The sequence below is a fragment of the Marmota marmota genome, unplaced genomic scaffold, assembly GCF_001458135.2.
Source record: "Marmota marmota marmota unplaced genomic scaffold, marMar, whole genome shotgun sequence".
NCBI classification, from domain to species: Eukaryota; Metazoa; Chordata; class Mammalia; order Rodentia; family Sciuridae; genus Marmota; species Marmota marmota.
In genome coordinates this window covers 6,301,375-6,308,907 of record NW_026000051.1, presented here as the reverse complement: position 1 = coordinate 6,308,907, position 7,533 = coordinate 6,301,375, and the positions used below count along the sequence as shown (strand labels likewise).

The following is a 7,533-nucleotide window of genomic DNA, read 5'->3' as shown; positions in this document are numbered from 1 at the left end:
AAAAAAAAAAAAAATTCCTTGTCTAGGGCTGGGGCTGTAGCTTAGTGGCAGAGTGCTTGCCTAGCATGTGTGAGGCACTGGATTCAATCTTTAGCACCACATAAAAATAAATAAAGGCATGCTGTCCATCTACAACTACAAAAAAATTTTTTTTTTTTGTCTAATATCCTTTTGGTACTCCACCCGGGGTACTGCATTACCTGTAATTATATTTTCTCGAGTTTCTCTTGATAGTGACAATTTCTTAGACTTTTCTTACTTTTGATAGTTTTGAGGAATATTTTGTAGAATGTCTCTCAGTTGGGATTTGTCTGGTATTCTTATGATTCGACTTGAGTTATAGATTTTTTTTAATATTGTTTAGTTGTCAGTGGATCTTTGTTTTTTATTTATTTGTATGCAGTTCTGAGAATCAAACCCCGTGCCTCACACATGCTAGACAAGCGCTCTAACACAGAGCCACAACCCCAGCCCCTTAAGTTATGGACTTTTAGGGAGAAAGACCACAGAGGTGAAGTACCATTCCTATCATATGATATCAAAGGTACCTGCTGTGTACATGATTTATGACAGTTGATGTTAATGTTGATGACATGGTTGAGATGGGGTTGTCAGATTTCTTTCCTGTGAACTTGGTAGAAGTCGCTGTGTACAGTCCACATTGACAGTTGTATTCCACTTCCTTGAAGGCAAAGTATTAGCAGAAATTAATTTCAGTTCTTCATATTTAATTATGTATTTTTATCATTGGATTCATGGATATTCATTTTATATTTTTGGTTATAATCCAGAAGTGCTTTATTTATTTTGTTGCTCTAATAGCTCCAGCTTTGACCATTGAAGAAGCCTTTCAGTTAGTTGCTATGTCCTTTTGGCATGCAGCAACCATTATAGGTTGATTTTGTTTTAAGCACCAACTTACTTTCTGACACTATAGGATCATCTGGTATATTTCTTGCCTCAGTCCTGGATGCAGACATTTCTCTGAAGATTCTTGCTTCTTTTTACTGGAGAATCGTAATAGAAGCCGAGATCTGGAGCACAATGTGTGGTGTTTTTTTTTTCTTGTTTTTTTTTTTTTTTTGGTACTGGGGATTGAACCCAGGGCTGCATGCGCCACCATGCCCGTGCCTTTTAAATTTTTAGCAGGGTGAGGGGTAGACTGGTGATTGAACCCAGAGGTATTTTACCACTGAGCCACATCCCCATCCCTTTTTATTTTTTATTTTGAGGCACAGTCTCACTAAGTTGCTGAGGCTGGCCTTGAAGTTATGATCCTCCTGCCTCAGCCTCCTAAACTTCTGGAATTATAGGCATGCACCACTACACCTGGCATCATCATCTTTTTTTTTTTTTTTTAAATATTTTGTAGTTGTCAATCGATTTTTAACTTTATTTGTTTATGCATATGTGGTGCTGAGGATTGAACCCAGGCCCTCACACATGCCAGGCAAGGGCTCTACCACTGAGCTACAACCCTAGCCCCCATCGTCTTCTTTAAATTATTTTTCTGGTACTGGGAATGGAACCTGAGCCTCACGCACGCTACATAGGCACTTTACCACTAAGCAACACCATCAGTATGCGCCCCCCACCCCGCGCTTTTTTTTTTGAGATAGGGTCTTGCTTAATTGCCCAGACTTGCCTCAAACTCTGTTCTCCTGCCTCAGTCTTCCAAGTAGCTAGCACTATACACATTTACCACCATGTCCAACTTTTTAAATGCAAGGTAATGAAAATAATGGTGAATGCCACAGAAAAGAACATCAGGACTTCCGAGTATTGAAAATATATTATTTTTTAAGTTGACCAATGGGAACAAGAGGTTTATTATCATTCTTTAAACTGTACATGTCATACATACTTTTTGTATATTATATTTCATTTAAAATAATTACAAGTAATAACTTGCAGTATCACTGCCTAATCTATCAGTAAATCCCTGATACTAACACTATAAAGAGGTCCAATAACAAACATCAGTCCACCCCACTCTTGTTTAGAAATCTCTCCATTACCTCCTTCCTAATCTTTTCTCCCAAAGAGTCATTTTGGTCTTCACTTCTTCAGAGAATCTTTAATCCTGGAGAAATCTAAAACACGCCTATTTTAATTCCTCAGTCCCTTTAGCTTTCCCAGCATCCCCCTGTGCAGAAGTTCTTGGGAGTGCTGTTCATTCTGGGGGTGTAATCCATTTCAGATTGCACCCTTTCTGCTGATTCTCCTTCTCCCTTCCTAGTCCAAAAATAATAACACCCACACTAGGAGGAGCAGCAGTAGTAGTGGTGACTAGAAGTAGAAATGAACAGTCAGCATCTTGTGGGAGGAACTATCTAAACACTTTACACTCACAGATCATCTAGGAAGTAGATATCATTGCTTCACAAGAAGCTGATTTACAAAGAGGATATTGCCTTACAAAGCTACACACCTGGCCTGAATCAATCCAAAGTCACTGCTTACTATTAAGATACACATAACCTTCTAAATTAGAACACAATAATGGAGTTAGCTGGACATGGGTGTTATTGCCCAATTTGTACTTTCTTTAGTAAACAATTCAAAATATAATATGAAAAATGCAAATCAATGAGGTAATAATAATCAATAAAGGGAAGAAATCAGGTACAGTGGCACACAACTGTAATTCTGGCAACTCAGAAGTATGTGGCAGAAGAATCACAAATTCAAGGTCAGCTCAAGCAACACAGTGAGAACCTGTCTCAAAACACAAAATAAAAAGGGCTGGGGATGTAGCTCAGTGGCAGAGTACTCCTGGGTTCAATCCCCAGTACTGAAATAGGTAAGTAAATAAAATAAGGGAAGAGGACATCAAATCCATTTTTCCTCTCAGAAAACTAACAACGCTCCTGAAACACATCTTGTTTTTAGGGTTAAAGCAGTCTGATACACAGAGTGATCTCAACATTCTGGCAAACAGAATATCAATCCAATTATCTACTGCTATACAACTTAGTGGCTTAAAGCAGTCTTTTACTGTGCTCCTGAGTCTGCATTTTGGGTAGGATGTGGCAGGGACAGTGCATCTCTGCTCTCCATGGCACCCATGGGGCACTTTCATGGGGATCTGGAGGAGTGGGATCTGATTTTAAGAAGCTTATGCATGTGCCTGGCAGGCAGATGCTGGATGTCAGCTGGGAGCTTCATGGGGCTAAGGGACAGAAGCTTTCAGTTTGTCTCCCATCCGGGCCTCTCAGGACTGCTTGGGTTCCTCACACCACAGCATGCTAGCTGGTTCCAGAAGCGAGTGTACCAAGAGAAACAGGCAGAAGTACATGGCATTTTTATGACTCAGCCCCCAAATCACATAGCATTACTGGAGCCACTAACATGTCATTAGTGGAAACAGTTATGAAGGCCTGAATGATGGGAAGAGTCTTCATGAGAAGGGGAACAGTGTCAAAGTCACATTTTAAGTAAAACATGTAGATTGAAAGACACTGCTATAGACATCCTTGGGTAATACAATCTGTCATACCAACGGAACGATTGTAGGTCAGAATATACCAAAGCTGACCTTTTGTTAACAGTATTTATTGGTTTTTATTAAGTAGGTTTTTCATTTAAAGGCAAAGGGCAAAGCCGGGCATGGTGGCACTCGCCTGTAATCCCAGCGGCTAGGGAGGCTGAGGCAGAAGGATTGGGAGTTCAAAGCTAGCCTCAGCAATGACAAGGTGCTAAGCAACTCAGTGAGACCCTGTCTCTAAATAAAATACAAAATAGGGCTGGGATGTGGCTCAGTGGTTGAGTGCCCCTGAGTTCAATCCCTGGCACCCCCCCCCCAAAAAAAAGAAGCAGCAGCAGCAAAGGGCAAAGAGATGGAAGACAATAACCTGGAGTTTCTGCTCCCCTGTAACTAAATTAATCCAATTGCCTACTAGTAACTATCTTCACAGTCCAACTGTAATAGAGAAAAAGAGAAGAAAAAGTAAATAATTCCCCAGAATTAAAGTAATAAGGCTGGGCAGAGTGGTACATTCCTGTAATCCCAATGATTGGGGGGTAGGGGGTTAAGGCCAAAAGATCATCAAGTTCAAGGCCAGCCTTGGCAATTTGGTGAGTTCTGGTCTCAAAACTAAAAACTTAAAAAGGACTGGGGATGTAGCTCAGTGGGGAGTGCTGTTCAGTCCCCAACACCACACAAAAAAATAAATAAAAAGAACAAAAATAAATAAAAGACAGGCTGGAATTGTGACTCCGTGGTAAAGAGCTGGCCTGGCATGCATGAGGCACTGGGTTCAATCCTCCAGTACCACACAAAAATAAAATAAAGGTATTGTGTCCACCAACAACTAAAAATTATATACTTTAAATAAAGAGTAATAAAATAAAGGAAATACATAAATTCCCACTAAAAATTAAACATTAAGTTGGATGAACCTTTTGACACCACTTAGTTCTAGCCACTATCAGAAAACAGATGTCCTCATTTAAATTTCAATGAAGATCAGGAAAACCTCTTACCTTTAATAAAATTCTAAAACAAGCAAATTTTTATTCGTTCATTTGATTTTCTGTTGTTAGTAATGGTAACAACCTTTTAAAATGAAATAACATCAGGGCTGGGGTTGTGGCTCAGAGGTAGTACACTTGCCTAGCATGTGTGAGGCACTGGGTTCAATTCTCAGCACCACATATAAATAAATAAATTAAATAAAGGCCCATCGACAACTTAAAAAAATAGTTACTTAAAAAAAATAAAAACATTAAATTTCCTTAAGGTAAAGGAAAAGCTAAGGTACCTGCATCCTGTTTCAAAGTAGGGTTTACAGACAGAGAGACAACAGATTATATAACAGATGTTGGGAAGACATGAACCAAACCCCTTGAGCATGTAGACAGGAGTGACAGGAACTCTGTCAGCTCTGGAGATTTCACCAGCATGGGTGCTACCTTACCTGCTCTATAAACGAGTTCTTACACAGGCTCCAGGCTGAAGCTCCAGTCCTCTTTTTATAAACTACAGCAAAACATGGCTCCAGAGATCATTCAGTCCAGTGGTTCCCAGTGTTTTCAAAAGCAAGGATCTCTTTTCAAAATGAAAATTCTAGCCAGGGGGGCTGGGGTTGTGGCTCAGGGGTAGAGCGCTTGTCTAGCATGTATGAGTCACTGGGTTTGATTCTCAGCACCACATACAAATAAATAAAGGTCCATCAACAACTTAAAAATAATTTAAAGAAAAAAAAAATTCTAGCCAGGCTGGTGGCACACACCTGTAATCCCAGCGGCTCAGGAGGCTGAGGCAGGAGGATTCGCAAGTTCAAAGACAGTCTCAGTAACTTAGTGAGGCCCTTGAACTTGTAATCCTCCTGCCTTAGCCTCCTCAGTCCACAAGCATGCACCACCACACCTGGCCCTTTTCCCTCTTTGTAAGTTGATTATCTCAGGTATCTATTACAGTGACAGAAAGTAACTAAAACACAGGCACAAATGCTTTCAAAGCCTGTGGAACACATAAAGAGAGGACTTAGGAGGAAATAAACCCAATAAGAATGCACAGAGTGGTGGGCTAGGGTTATGGCTCAGTGGTAGAGCACTTGCCTATCATGTGTGGGGTACTGGGTTCGATCCTCAGCACTGCATGTAAATAAATAAAATAAAGGTACATCAACAACTAATAAAAATATTAAAAGAAAAGAAAGTGGGCTGGGGATGTGGCTCAAGCAGTAGCACGCTCGCCTGGCATGCGTGCAGCCCGGGTTCGATCCTCAGCACCACATACAAACAAAGATGTTGTGTCTGCCGAAAACTAAAAAATAAATATTAAAATTCTCTCTCTCTCTCTCTCTCTCTCTCTCTCAATAAATAAATAAATAATTAAAAAGAAAAGAAAGAATGCAGAGAGTGGTGCCTTGCCCTAGAGGGAAATGTTTCCCAAACAGCTGCCAAGTTCATGAAAATCTGAGTCCCTCTCCTTTTGCTTAGCTTGTGGTAAAGATGACATATCAGAATAGATCACAAAGCTAGTATCATGGAAGCGCTGACAGGTTTGGAAATACTTTGGAAAACTTGGGATCAAACAGAAAGCAAGGCCATAAAAGACTAGGCTTATGGCCAGGTGTGGTGGTACATACCTGTAATCCAAGCAACTTGGGAGGCTGAGACAGGAGGATCACAAGTTCAAGGCCAGCATCAGTAATTTAGTGAGACCCTATCTCAAAACAAAAAAATTTAAAAAGGACTAGAGATGTACCCCAGTGGTAAAATGCCCCTGGCAGTAACAACAACAACAAAAACAACTAGGCTTGTGTATTAGTCGGTTCTCCAGAGAAAGAGAACCAAAAGAGATTTATTATAAGGAATTGATTAATGTAATTATGGGGTTGAAAAGTCCTAAGATCAGCAGTTAGTAAACTAGAGACTTAGGAAAACCAATGGTGTTGTTCTAGAACAAGTCTGAAGGCCTGAGGCCCAGGAAAGCCAATGGAATAAGTTCCGGTTAAAGAGCCAAAATTTTGGTTTGAGCCCAAAGTCGGGAAAAGACCAATGTCCCATCACAAGGAGTTAAGTGGGAGGAGTTGTCTTACTTAGTCTTTTTGCTCTGGTCAGGTCTTCAAATGATTAAATAAGTCTCATGCACATGAAGGAGGCCAATCTTATTTACTCAATCTTCTGATTCAAATGTTAGCCTCATCCACAAAACACCTTTGACCAAATATCTGGGTACCCTATGGCCCAGTCATGTTGAAACATAGAATTTATCACCACAGTTTCCTGGACTTTACAAGTCTGATTTGACTTATGTTACAACTACTCCTAGACTGTCAAGAAAAGGATGACGAGAGTTTAAAACCTGGTGACAAACCCAAGCAGGGGACTACCTCCCAATATGAGGCAGGAGAGCAGGGAGGGCAATGTCTGTGAAGTGAAGGCAAATGGTTCATTTGCTCAGTTTTAGGGCAGGCACACATCAGTGCCTGAAACTGAACTGCCCTTCAGTGCCTGGAATCAAAAGACACCTGCTTCCAAAACACACATAAGCTCTTGCTCTTACTCTCCTGTGCACATACACGTGCTAGCACACTCTCTCTCTCTCTCTCTCTCTCTGCCCATGAGAGGCCTACCCAGAATGAGAGAAAACTTAAGATACTGGGTCCCTTGGGTACAGTACTAGGAAAAAGGAGACTCTCCAAGGAAAATCTCAAGCTCACATAACTCAGCCTTCTGAAGCCAGGACAATGAGTCAAACTTCTGGCCAGAACTACAGACATCTCCAGGCTCAACCAGATTAAGGGGATCCCCTTCCAAGTTTGCTGGTGTGAGCCACTCACAGGGCTGCCAGCAAACTGCAGAAGATCCACGCTCACTCTTGTGGCTGTTGGCAGGCCTCACTTCCTCACCACATGGCCCTCCCCTGGGTGCCTGGTTTCCTCCTCTCCAGAGCTGCTTCACATAATGGTAGTGGGCCTTCCCCAGAGCAAGTTGAGAGTGGAGAGAGAGAGAGAGAGAGAGAGAGAGAGAGAGAGAGAGAGACACACACACACACACACACACACACACACACACACACAC

General features: G+C 41.3%; 1 protein-coding gene across 6 annotated transcripts in view; it reads right to left on the bottom strand.

Moving 5' to 3' along the window:
* Scai (suppressor of cancer cell invasion) overlaps positions 1-7,533 on the bottom strand; it is a 155,581-nt gene that overhangs the window by 136,595 nt on the left and 11,453 nt on the right. The gene's annotated exons all lie outside the window — the stretch shown is intronic.